Source organism: Pseudophryne corroboree, chromosome 3, assembly GCF_028390025.1.
Source record: "Pseudophryne corroboree isolate aPseCor3 chromosome 3, aPseCor3.hap2, whole genome shotgun sequence".
Taxonomy (NCBI): Eukaryota; Metazoa; Chordata; class Amphibia; order Anura; family Myobatrachidae; genus Pseudophryne; species Pseudophryne corroboree.
Window position 1 is genome coordinate 173,431,822 of NC_086446.1, and position 13,699 is coordinate 173,445,520.

At 44.4% G+C, this 13,699-nt stretch overlaps 1 protein-coding gene across 1 annotated transcript in view; it reads right to left on the minus strand.

Annotated features, from left to right (window-relative positions):
* Window positions 1–13,699, minus strand: part of CXCL12 (C-X-C motif chemokine ligand 12) — a 100,974-nt gene that overhangs the window by 4,557 nt on the left and 82,718 nt on the right. The window lies entirely within an intron of this gene.

A 13,699-nucleotide genomic window follows, 5' to 3' on the forward strand; every position in this document is an offset into this window, starting at 1 on the left:
ATATTCAGAATGTTGACAGCATAATGTCAACAGTGCCAAAATGTCAACATTGTGAATGTTAAGTAAACCTAATTATACACCTAACCCTAATCCTAATTGGAGCCTAACCATAACTCTAATCTACCCTTATCCCTAACCTTAATTGCAGCCTAACCCCAATTGATCCCTAACCCTAAAATCATTTGTCGACATTCTGACTAAATACATATTTTGTTATTATGCATCAAACTCCATCAGTAACAGAATCTGCAAATGCTGAGACTTATCATTCCACAGCTGTTCAAGAGGCCCAGGTGAATGACATCTTACACAGAATGTATGTCGTCATCGTCCCCTTTCTCTCTCTCTCTCTCTCTATCTATCGCTTTCTAACTTTTCTTCCTACTACTTGTCTTTTCCCTCCCTCTCTTGTTTCTCTTTTTTCTATCACCCTTCTTATTCTCTAATCTCTTCTATCTCCGCTTTTATAAATCTAACCTGTATGTTCTTTGCTCATATCTTAGATATACAATCCATGGAATCATCTACTGGCCCATTATTTCACTCACATTACAAATTCCTATTTGTACTCAAAATTATAGAGCTTAGTCATATGCATTCTATTGTGTAATAATGTAGAATTATATGATGTCAGTTTTTAGAATGTGTTCAATAAATGACTAATTGAAGAGAACGTACCACAGTTTTGAAATCTATATACTGTAAACGTATTCCCATGCTTTACAAAGTACACTGCAATTGCTGCTTCAGCTCATCTGTAAAATGTATTTTATAGAGTGTTCTACCCTGCAGGTGTCACTGTTTCCATGCTGAGATACTGGGCAGGCTAGAAGATGGTATTGCACTAAACTACGTATGTTATCATCTTCATGTACTTTGACAACATATGTCATTGAATTAATAGTGTAGTGTGTATGCTATTTAAAAATCATGAGCAGAAAAAGTATAGGTTTAATAATACATTGTCTAGTTAATAAAACTGACATATATTTTATAATGCCATGCTGTTGAGGGGAGAAGAGCACTTGGGCAGATAAAGATTACTGTGTACAAATTTGAGTACTGCCTATTCATTAAGGTGGGTACATACTAGGCGATGTGCTTGGTGAGTGACATCGTTTAGTGTTTCCCCTCCCAGGCTGGGCTGCCCGACGGTGGGCATACACACTGCATAATAGCGCTAGCGATATCGCACGGTGACGTCATTCCGCGGCCAGCCAGAGCATGCTGCTTTGGACAATGTGTCCAAATTGAGCTGCATGTGCGGCCAAGACCGAGGGTCGTTAATGGCCCACGGGGCCGCACCTCACTCATCGTCAACTGCATAAACACTGGGCAATATTTAATTTATTACCAGTTATTGATATAGTGCACACATATTCTGTAGCGCCTTACAGTGAATATTTGGCCATTCACATCGGTCCCTCCCCCAGTGGAGCTTACAAATCAATATAGCAAACTATATCATTCATGAGGGGAAAAAATGAGCAATATAGTTTACTATACTCCTAAGTGTGTACGCACCTTTACTTCATTTGTGTTTTGTAAATAGAATTATGAATGTTCTTCCACAGAAATAGCTACATGTATTCTTGGTTAGGAGTGAAGCAGATTTTTATGAGAAGTGCAATTAGTCAGAAAGGACAGTAATCCCAGACTATATAGTCACTTCTTAGTCATAACCACAGTTTTAAAAAAGTATCTGATAATTGTTGAGCCAAACTGTAGACCAGATAATTAAAAATAAATACAATGTACAAAACTGAAAGTATTCACATCCCGCATTGAAATAGGTGATTTTGATTAGAGATTTGCGGTTCAGTTCTCTAGAAATCCGAAACCCACCTGAATTTTGCAAATCCGAACTGAACTAAAACCAGATCCAGATCTCCCCTTGGAAATCCGAGCCCAGCCATGTACCAATCCATATCTTTCCATGGTTTGGTAATTAGATTTTAAATCCAAATTTTGTGTTTTGGATTGCAAAAATTTTATGATTTTAGATGTTTTTGTCCATTTTCAAGAAATCCAAAACCCAAGATTCAGACTTTAAATCTGAATTCCAAACCAAAACCTTTGAGGGTGGTTTTGTAAAACCATCACACGATGATGAGATTATAACCACTGTCATATGTTCATTTCTAGGCATTTATTAATTGTTTTAACATAATTATCCCTCCTATGCAAGAAAATTTATGCAGAAACAGCAGGAGAATTTGTAAGATCTGATAACGCCATCCAAGCTACCAAAACTATTCTTTTGGAGCTTGGTACATGGAGGGCAGACCATAGTCTACTTTGAGAATAGTGGGAATTGTCTGAAATTAGCTAATTAACCTTTTTCATTAGTTGTTACGTGGCTGGCGGGATACATAAAATTATGCTGACATTACATGATTTAGTAGAAAGGGTCCTAATACATGCCTCCTAAACCTATCCTTTTCTCTTATATGGCAGGAAGTATTAAGGCTAATATGCTGTAAAAAATGGTAGAAACTGCTGTTTTTGAGTTTTGACTGTATTCCTCATATGTATAAAGGGCTCAAAAGTTTCACCTACCCAGTAGGCAACTCCATCTATGGACGTTGTTGACTAAAGGAAGCCTACTGACTTCTTTTTGCATTTTGATACGTCCACCTAGTCACCCCAGGAGTGCACAGAGACGCTCCCATTCAGAGAGTCTCCGTCCAGGCGCGCGACAGAGACACTCTCTTATTCTAGTAAATGGGGCGCGTCTCCATCACGGGCGCACGCGTCTGGCCGGATGGAGACGTTCTCGGCATTAGGCACGTACCCAGGTACAGACGGAGCCATGACTAGCGTAGCTCCATCTATACAATACGAATAGCCTGTCACATTGTTATTTTTTACTTTTTTATTTCTAGGCTCCTTTAATCAAGACCTCCTGAGCCCTTGCATAATTTGCCTTATTGTAAAACACTGGGGATTTTGTAATAATAGATATTGTAGAGATATGTTCTCCTACACTCAGCATCTTTATGCCACATGACTCAAGATGCTCTGAGATGGGTAGCGTACCATATTTTTCTTTAGATTAGGTTCATTCTGAGTTGATCGTAGCTGTGGTAAATTTAGCACAGCTATGATCAGGCACTCAGACATGAGGGGGGGACGCCCAGCACAGGGCTAGTCCTCCCCGTATGTCAGTGCTGCCCCCCCCCCGCCCAGAAATGCAAAAGCATCGCACAGTGGCGATGCTTTTGCATTTCAGGAGTAACTCCCAGCCAGCGCATCTCCTGCGGCTGGCCGGGAGAACCTCCTCGCTGCCCGGGTCGCAGTGGCTGCGTGTGACACCACACAGCCACCTTGGCCCGCCCCCCCAACAGTCCAGCCACACTTGCGTTGGCCAGACAGCTCCCGCTAAATGGCAGCTTAACGCCGCCATCCAGCCCCCTCCCGCCCAGCAACCGCCCCTGCCTCTCAATCAGGCAGAGGCGATCGCTACAATACAATGGCCTTTGGCCACCCAGCATGCACCGGTGCACTGCGGCACCGGCGCATGCGCAGATGCGACCCCGATCGCTGTGCTGCGATAAACTGCAGCGAGCAATCGGGTCGGAAGGACCCCCTTTGTTTCTTAGTTGCAACACAGATGCAATGAAAAGCTGCAATCAGTGTACTAGGGAACCTGGGCTATGACTTTAACCACACAGGAATTGATATAACACACATACAAAGCAAATGATGCACAATGGAACTTGGCATGAGGAAAAGTCTATGCTTCTTGTATCAGAGTCCCTTTTACACAGATTCCTTAGAGAATGAAAATGTTGCACGGTGATAAAGTACCAACCAATCAGCTCCTAACTGTCATTTTCCAAAAACAGCCCGTGACATAGCAGTTAGGAGCTGGTTGGTTGTTACTTTATCACTGTGCTATTTATCACTCTCCAAGGCTTGAAAAATCTGCTACCTTCCAACATCCGGAGCAGGCAAAGAGGGACTCCCTTGTACTGCTGTTTTCATCACTGAGGAGGCATGTCCAGCAGGTAAGCTCTGTCTCCTGTGAATAGATGCTGTGCACATGTGCACCACATCCATTCACTGCTGCAGTACTAAGCAGAGCAGCAAGTGACATGAGCCTCCCAACTGCAGCTGGAAGGTATGCAGTTAGGAGCTGATTGATTGGTACTTTATCATCGTGCAATTTTTCACTTTCCAAGGCTTGCTAAATCTATGCCTCAGTCACACAAAGATGTACAAATGTCACAAACCCATCAGTGTCAGGGCCATCATAACGTATAGGCACAATGGGCAGCTGCCTAGGGCCCCACAATTCTCGGAGCCTTCAAGCAGGGGAGGGTGATGGTCACACAATCAGAGCAGCAAGGAAGCTTTCTGTACTTGCCTCCCATCCTGCAGCCAGATAATTAATGACTGTAAGTATGCTGACTGGTGGATGACTGGCGCTATTGTTAGGTTCCTGGTGCTCAGAACAAGGGAGATGTTATGATGCGAGTCCAGAGCACCAGGACGTAATGCTGGGAAAGGGGAATGGAAAGGGAATAGCCCCTGGCGCCCTATCTCCGTTGTCTCACCCGTGCTGTCAGTACACTCTTGCGAGACTATGGTTGCTTGAGCCCATGGCAGCCGCGTTTGAAGGGCGGATTACGTCTGCCCAACTTCGATGCCCCCTCAGGTCTTAATGAGAGACAAAGAGTGAACCGAGACAGGGTGATAACAAGGGGCCCTCTGACTAAACAACAAGGCCAGGGGCTACTAACAAACCTAAAACCAAAGTATGTGCGGCTTGCCGCCAAAGGAAAAGAACAACAAAGGAAATGCTGACCACACGCCGACACAATACTTTTGTGTACCGGCGGTGACAGCATAAGCAGAACCCTCTGCAAAACACCAGTGACAGAAATAATAAGGGAATACAGCGGCCTAAGCCAACGGACGCGGCCGTGCCGCTACTCACGGAACCGGTACGAATACTGGCAAACGGACAGGAACTCCCAATGCTGCTGACACAGACTCTCAGAACTGGAGGACAGGCAGAATCCCAAACGACAGACCGGTGGACACCAAGAAGCCAGAAACTTGCACAGGCAAAGGTACTGGACCTCAGGACAGGAACGCCTCACGGCAGGACACGGGATCAGACATAGGAATCAACACAGGGACTGACACAGGAATCGACACAGGAAGCTCAGGAACTAGCAGGAACCAAGCTCAGAACTCAAGCAGACTGAAAACCCAGGAATATCACCAGCATCTGTGAATTGCAAACAGCCAGCATATAACAGAGAGGCCTAATTAATAATCCCATGCAGCTGCCTTGTTGCATGATTCCAAACTGACCAGATGCAATTAGCAGCCAGGTGAGGCTGAACACAAGGGAACAAGCTGCAATTACACAGACTCACCAGCGGCAGCAGACAAGAGTATTCTAAAACAGAGCAACAGGAAATCCTGGCATGCAAGACAACTTTATAAACATAAAATAGGAATGAACCACTACCTGTGGTTCATAACAGTATCCCCTCCTTAAGGGTGAGCTCCGAGCACCCCATGACACCCACGGGGAACATAAACAGAAGTATAACATGAAATACAGAACAAAACTGCAAAACAGGAATGAGCCACAGCCGTGGCTCATAACATTACCCCCCCCCCTTGAGGAGGGGTCAAAAGACCCCAAAATTAAGAATATCCAGAACAAGGGATACAAAAAAAAAAAACCTGACACACTGGTCTAACAGACAAGAAAACAAAAACAAGCTGTAGCAACAACTTGTAACAGTGCCCTCCCCTTGATGGTGGCCACTGGACACAAGACAAGGGGGAAAAAAAAAATCCTTTTTTTTTTTTATCAAGGCAAAAGTCAAAAATTATTTCTTTTTCTTCTTCTTCTTCTTTTTACAAAGCTCTTTAGGTCTGACTAAGGTAATTCCCCACACATTGTCTGAACTGATGGTACCACCCAGCAAGGCTGCGTTCAAATCAGAGACAGGTCTCTTACCCTTAGGAACTGAACTTTCTGGTAAAGTACTATTATTAGAAGAAGTCAGAAAAGCACATCCTGCAGTCAAAACAACGGGCTGAGACTCTTGTGCTGAGTTTACAGTATTTGGTGGACTCTCAGCATATAAGACGGGTGACCTAGAGGAACCTGAACCAATTTCTTTGGAACCATATCTTTTAATAATTGCATCACTGAATGCTAGGGGATCCTGAAGAATGGGATCTTCAGCTTTCATTAGGCTGGTCGCCCACTCAAAAGGCTCTCCTCTAAAAGAATAAATCAGATAGAGCCTAAGGTTTTCTGAAGTGATGCCCAGAAATGGTCTAGACAACATAATAGTGTAATAGTGTTTGAAAAGCGCCAGAAATTGGGCTAAGTCCCCATCAAAGGTTATGGATGTTGAGATATCAGAGTCAGGATCTGTTTCCTTCTCATCTGACTGACTGGAGTGCTTTGCTAGGACCTGGTCACTATTGACCTTACTCGAGGCTGAGACTCTCTGAACCCCACCCGGGGCTGAGACTTTCTGAACCCCACCCGGGGCAGTGACTTTCTGAACCCCACCCGGGGCAGTGACTTTCTGAACCCCACCCGGGGCAGTGACTTTCTGAACCCCACCCGGGGCAGTGACTTTCTGAACCCCACCCGGGGCAGTGGCCTCCGGGGACCCCGCTGGGGCAGTGGCCTCCGAGAACCCTGCTGGGGCAGTGGCCTCCGAGAACCCCGTTGGTGACAGCATAAGCAGAACCCTCTGCAAAACACCAGTGACAGAAATAATAAGGGAATACAGCGGCCTAAGCCAACGGACGCGGCCGTGCCGCTACTCACGGAACCGGTACGAATACTGGCAAACGGACAGGAACTCCCAATGCTGCTGACACAGACTCTCAGAACTGGAGGACAGGCAGAATCCCAAACGACAGACCGGTGGACACCAAGAAGCCAGAAACTTGCACAGGCAAAGGTACTGGACCTCAGGACAGGAACGCCTCACGGCAGGACACGGGATCAGACATAGGAATCAACACAGGGACTGACACAGGAATCGACACAGGAAGCTCAGGAACTAGCAGGAACCAAGCTCAGAACTCAAGCAGACTGAAAACCCAGGAATATCACCAGCATCTGTGAATTGCAAACAGCCAGCATATAACAGAGAGGCCTAATTAATAATCCCATGCAGCTGCCTTGTTGCATGATTCCAAACTGACCAGATGCAATTAGCAGCCAGGTGAGGCTGAACACAAGGGAACAAGCTGCAATTACACAGACTCACCAGCGGCAGCAGACAAGAGTATTCTAAAACAGAGCAACAGGAAATCCTGGCATGCAAGACAACTTTATAAACATAAAATAGGAATGAACCACTACCTGTGGTTCATAACAGCTATCCACCAATTGGAGTACTAAGAGCCATGTATGGAAGTATTTGGAGAGGCGGCGCAGGACCGTAGGAGGGGCATGCTATGATTTTTTTTAATTGGTTCCCAATTGGGCCCCAGTGCATTGCTTTTCCCAGGGTCTACAATGCTGCTAAGATGGCTCTGGTCAGTGTATGCTAGCAATGCAGTTACATTGGACCAGGCATCCCGTAAGGTGGTTGGTATCGGTCAACATATCAACGGCGGTATCCTGGCATTGAGATGCCTAGTGGGGAGGGGGGGGGGGGGTCTCGCCACAGGTACTATTCCCACTCTATAGGCGTCGTGGACACCCATAAGTGGGAATAGCCCCTGTTAGTCGGCATGCCAACTCTAGGGATTGTGAGGGGGCGGGATGTAGTGGCCGGTATTGTGACTGGCGGTCTCCTGACCGCCGGTCACATAACTACATCCCCCAAAAGGGCCTATGAGCCACAGTACAACAGTACACATCTGTAATACTGATATGTACGTAAATAAAGTTTCTTCCCAAAAATAATTAAATATTATGTATATATTTAATATACAATTTTTACAGACAGTAGCATGGAATAGTGCAACAGAAGAAAAAAAAACATGAAAAAGAGCAGAATAATGGAAAAGAGGTATTAGGAGAAATTCTAGTATTGCCTCATTATTTAGGTATGCATTCAGCACACATAACATGCTGGAGTCATCACTGCAGATATTTTTGTGTGTTTATATGAAGACACAATTTACACGTGTCTGTATATATACATTTAAAGTTCCTATAAATGTTACGAGAAAGTGCATGTGCTGTTAGTAAAGTATATTTAGTGACACTGTGTGTGGTATTGCCAGTGATGTGCCTGTAGAAGAATGTGTACTGATCATCTATTTATAAATGCTTTATAGCTGTTGAATGATAAAATCACACTAGCTAAAACATGGCTGGTAGAAGTAAGTCACACTGTGGATGATCCTGTGAAATGGGTCATCCATTCAATATAAAAGCCAGATGTTCTCAGGTCTGACTTGGACAAAATGTTTCTGTGTAATTCTCATTATGATAAACCAGGTGCTTCTGCAAACATTTCAGGTGGCATATAACCAAAGTTCTGGTAAACTCCTGAGGGTGGATTCACAGACATTTATTTTTGTTCACTTTTATCACTCCACTATATAACATAAAAGTATGCCTATGTTTTATTCGTTGTGGTTCACTGCGCACTGAGACCTATTGTACGGACAAGCAGCTGCACTTTCAGGTGACCAACCAGAAAAGTTACTTTGCAATAGAGGGAGAGTGCTGCGCTCAGTCCTAATTACTGTCGGAATAATGTGTTGTTATGTGGACCTCTCCACACATGCAGCTCAATGAGGGATGCGGCGTCCCGCCCCTCTGTTTATTTGTGTCCTTTTTATAGTGCACTTACTAATACTTAGCTTAAATTGAACAAAACACTGATCGTGTTTGATGGTGATAAATAATGTCCTTTCACTTTCTTCACGGTGTCTAGAGCATTCAGCTTTTGGCATAAGATTAGATAAGGAGGGCTCTGGACAGGTCCTTGTCCCGGGCCATAGGAACCCGCGGTGCGTCCTGGTGCAGACGCCCTCGGGAACCCGTGAGCCGGAGTATCGGTCCCGTCTTGGGTTGCGGGGAAATCCCGGATAGTGCTCTGCAGAGCTAACCTATCGGATATCCCCCCACTGCGCACGGAGCCTCACCTCTTACCTTCTCCCGCTGTCCGCCGCGCTCTGTCACCGGCTTCTCCGTCACTCGTCTTCTGTTGCTAGGAGAATTCCCCCTACTTAACAAAAGGACCAGAGCGAGCGTCCGATTCACAGACAAGTCCCGATCACGTGATCGGGGAAACCCGGAAGCAGAAGAGATCACCTAGCAACAGAAGACGAGTGACGGAGAAGCCGGTGACAGAGCGCGGCGGACAGCGGGAGAAGGTAAGAGGTGAGGCTCCGTGCGCGGTGGGGGGATATCCGATAGGTTAGCTCTGCAGAGCACTATCCGGGATTTCCCCGCAACCCAAGACGGGACCGATACTCAGGCTCACGGGTTCCCGAGGGCGTCTGCACCAGGACGCACCGCGGGTTCCTATGGCCTGGGACAAGGACCTATCCAGAGCCCTCCTTATCTAATCTTATGCCAAAAGCTGAATGCTCTAGACACCGTGAAGAAAGTGAAAGGACATTATTTATCACCATCAAACATGATCAGTGTTTTGTTAAATTTAAGCTACGTATTAGTAAGTGCACTATAAAAAGGACACAAATAAACAGAGGGGTGGGACGCCGCATCCCTCATTGAGCTACAAGTTACCGAGAAAGACTTTATGCTGCTGTACCATCTGGCACACTAAAGCTATTTATAACCAATAAATAAATATATATTTTAACATCTATACAGTAATATCTTATCATTTAGATATACGGTTTATAGTTATTTATTATTTCATGACTACAAGAAACGTTTATCCGTTGTATGCATGTGTGGAGAGGTCCACATAACAACACATTATTCCGACAGTAATTAGGACTGAGCCCAGCACTATCCCTCTATTGCAAAGTATGCCTATGTTTGTCTGCTCAGACACAATTCTTTCACATATGGAAGTTATAACTGAGTTATAAAATTACTAGTATTGTCTATGCTTATTTATAGTACTGAGGGGCAGACGTATTAACCTGGAGAAGGCATAAGGAAGTGATAAACCAGTGATATGTGCAAGGTGATAAACGCACCAGCCAATCAGCTCCAAGATGTAAATTCTCCAGGTTAATACATCTGCCCCTCTGTTTCATATAAAATTAGGTGCGGTAGTAGAAAGGGGAAGCTGTTACCGCTAGTCGGGATTCCAGCGGTCACAATGTTGATGACGGAATCCCATCTAACAATGACATGCCGCCGCCGGAATACCGGCACTACAGGCTATTCTCTCTCTGTGGATGTCCACTGTGCTTGCAGCGTGGCGAGCACAGCGAGCCCACAAGGGGCTTTCTAGTGCTCGTCCTGCTGTCGGCATAACGGTGGCTAGGATGCCTCTGTCGGTATACTGACAGCCGGACTCACGGCCGCCAGTAATTCATGCTGATACCGTAGAAAGGTTACATGTTGCATTGCTACCACATAGTATCAGGGCAGTGGCAGACTGAAAATAAGGATCATGGCTCCAGGATGATGAAGACATCTTTTATTGTCCATTGAATACAACTGGGCACTCAACTGGCTGGTATACATTTATTCTGACTGAAGTAAATCCTCATACATACAGACAACAATGGTGATTTACCTAAATGCGCTCTCTATGGAAAACCATTCTACATAATTGGAATGCTGAAAATACAGGTTTTTAGACATTGTAGAGTAATGGTCTAAAAAATTATCCATCTGTTCTGATACTGCTGTCACCTGTGAGGGGCTGATGTATATCCAGCTCGTAAAAACACAAAATGTGCTTTCCTGTACTGTGCATTGCGTCTGTAGATTTGTTTTTCCTGCTGGGACTTGCAGAACAGCAAGGACCAGCATACCCTAAGATCCAGGGCCTGCTGGGGCCTGTAGTGCAATTTTCAAAAATGCTGAAAATAAAATACACACACCACAATTTTTAAACATTTTATTAGGCACAAAGAAAAAAACCCACACACAGCAGTCATTTGTTACTTTATTGCTCACCTTATTCCCATGGGTGCTCCTCCTCTATATTTCCTGTACCAATCCAATGAATAAAAATAAAAAACTGTTAACATCCGATGATATAGGCTGGATGGTAAAGTTATGGGCTGAGAGTGATGATGACTCTGTGATGAAAATAATAGATCAAGGGGGAGCTGTAGATGTAGCATATCTAGACTTTAGTAAGGCATTTGACACTGTCCCACATCGCAGACTGCTAAATAAACTTGAAAGCGTGGGGTTGGATTAAAAAACAGGTAAATGGATAAGAACCTGGTTGCAGGATAGGAAACAGACAGTTGTAGTAAATGGAGTGCAATCTATGGCGGGAAATGTTACCAGTGGAGTATCCCAGGGATCTGTACTTAGTCCAGTTCTCTTTAATATCTTTGTTGGTGACATTGCAAATGGTATTGAAGGGAAAGTATGCCTTTTTGCAGATGATATAAAGATATGCAACAGGGAAGACACACCGGGAGGGGTAAAACAAATGATTGATGACCTAGCTAGGCTTGAGAAATGGTCAAGAATATACAGAATATAGTATATATAATCAGTGGCAGGTGAGGCAGAGCCTTTCCTGTCATACTAATACTAACGTATAAGCCAGACTATATAAATTTAAGACTATATAAAGTATATGTAAAATGCAAAGAATATATTAGAACTGTCTTCTTTGCCTTATATTGATAATTTTTATAGTCAAAACTCAGCAGTCTGCCTCAACTGCCTACCTTGTCCGCACAGCTCTGATCAAAACTCACAAAATTTCCAGCAGTATACTGTATACTGCTGCACCTGTGTATGATGCCCAAATGAATCCTTTGACTCATATATTGTGTGTAAATATATGTAGTCGCATGTCCCTGGGTAGGTATATATATATATATATATATATATATATATATATATATATATAGCAATAGAGGAATAGGCACCCTTGGGTTGTACTTCCTCCCAATAGTAAAATAGGATTCAACAGAAATCTCTAAACATATATACATATATAATTGCTCAATATTTTAGAGCATAAAAATCACATTAACATGTTCCATATAAAATGTATTAAAACATAAAAACATAAGCAATGGTACAGAGAGTTAAGTATCCATCCTTGAAAATGACACCAATTATACAGAGGACAAGTAGAATAATTTTTACAGACTCCTCCTTCTCCTTATAGCAAGTTGTTAGGGTCTCCTGCTCTGTGCTGCCACGTCGTCATGGCAACCGGGAGACAAGTGCTAGCGGAGTAACCTGAGCGTAGCTGATACTCCGGTTCGGGTCTTTTGCTGTGCAGTGGTTACAGGCTCTGTGCACGGCAGGGGATCCGGTGCTGGTTTTTGTGCTCACAGTCTGTGAGGTCTGAGTGGGGCGTGGACAGCACCTGCTATATAAACCCTCTTCTCAGGTTAGGCAGATGCTGCTGAATCTTTGTTGGTTAGTCAGTTCCTGAAAGCTAGCTAGTACTGTGTAAACTTTGTATTTGTTTGTTGCTTACTGCAAATAGGCCTTGGGATTTGGTATTACACTCTGCCAATCCAGACCTAGCAGTAAGACTGGAGTCAGTCGTTTAACCTGCTGGGGTTCTTTTGCTACTCTGTGAACCTAGCAAGTTTGCGGCTGTATTCTCAGACTTGCCTGCCAAAATCCTTTCTCACTGTGCAAGGTGTTCAGGTGTCAGTTTAGTGGCAGTAAGCTGAAACAGTGCACTGCAAGTGAGGACTAGGATTGTGGAGACTCTCCTTGTGTCTATTATTCCATCTCTGACCAAGGAGTTTACTGCCACACCCGTTGGTAACCCTTTAGGGTTTTGCTGTTGCCCTTAGCAACAGCATTTCGGGTTCTCTACGTATTAAATCACTACATCTTGCTTCTTTCCATCTGAGCATTCCTAATACTAGGGAGACACCCAGTTTCTTAGCCTTTGGGCTTCTCTGTTCACTTTGTGTTTATTTTGTTACCCTATCACCTTCTGTGTATGTAATGTCATATTCCCCAGTCTGTCTGTGAGTTCATTTGTTTCGCATCCCTCACCGTTCAGACACCAGTACATTCCTGCTGGCACTGGTGTGCATAACATATTCAGCAGCCTAATACTCCTGTTGAAATTTTGTGGGAATATGGAGCATACCCCTCAAAATACTTTGCAACAGGTGGTCGATCAGGTGCAGGTCCTGTCTCGACAATTTAATGATTTGTCCATTAAAATGCACACCTCGCAGGCCGCTGGCGGAGCTCCCGCAGCAGCAGTACCTTCAGGGGTTAAGGAGCCGAAAGTAAATCTCCCGGATCGTTTTTCTGGAGATCGCTCGCAGTTCATTTGTTTCAAGGAGAGCTGCAAGCTATATTTCCAGCTTAGGCCTCTGTCTTCTGGGTCGGAGATTCAGCGGGTGGGCATAGTGATTTCCTTCCTACAAGGAGACCCACAGGTCTGGGCATATGGGTTGCAGCCTGACTGTCCGTCACTTAAAAGTGTTGATGCTTTTTTTACGGCACTGGGCATGTTGTATGATGACCCTGACAAGACGGCCTCAGCCGAGGCTCAGATTTCGATCCTTAAGCAAGGGCGAAGGCCAGTTGAGGTTTATTGTACGGAGTTTCGGAGGTTGGCCCATGATACCCAGTGGAATG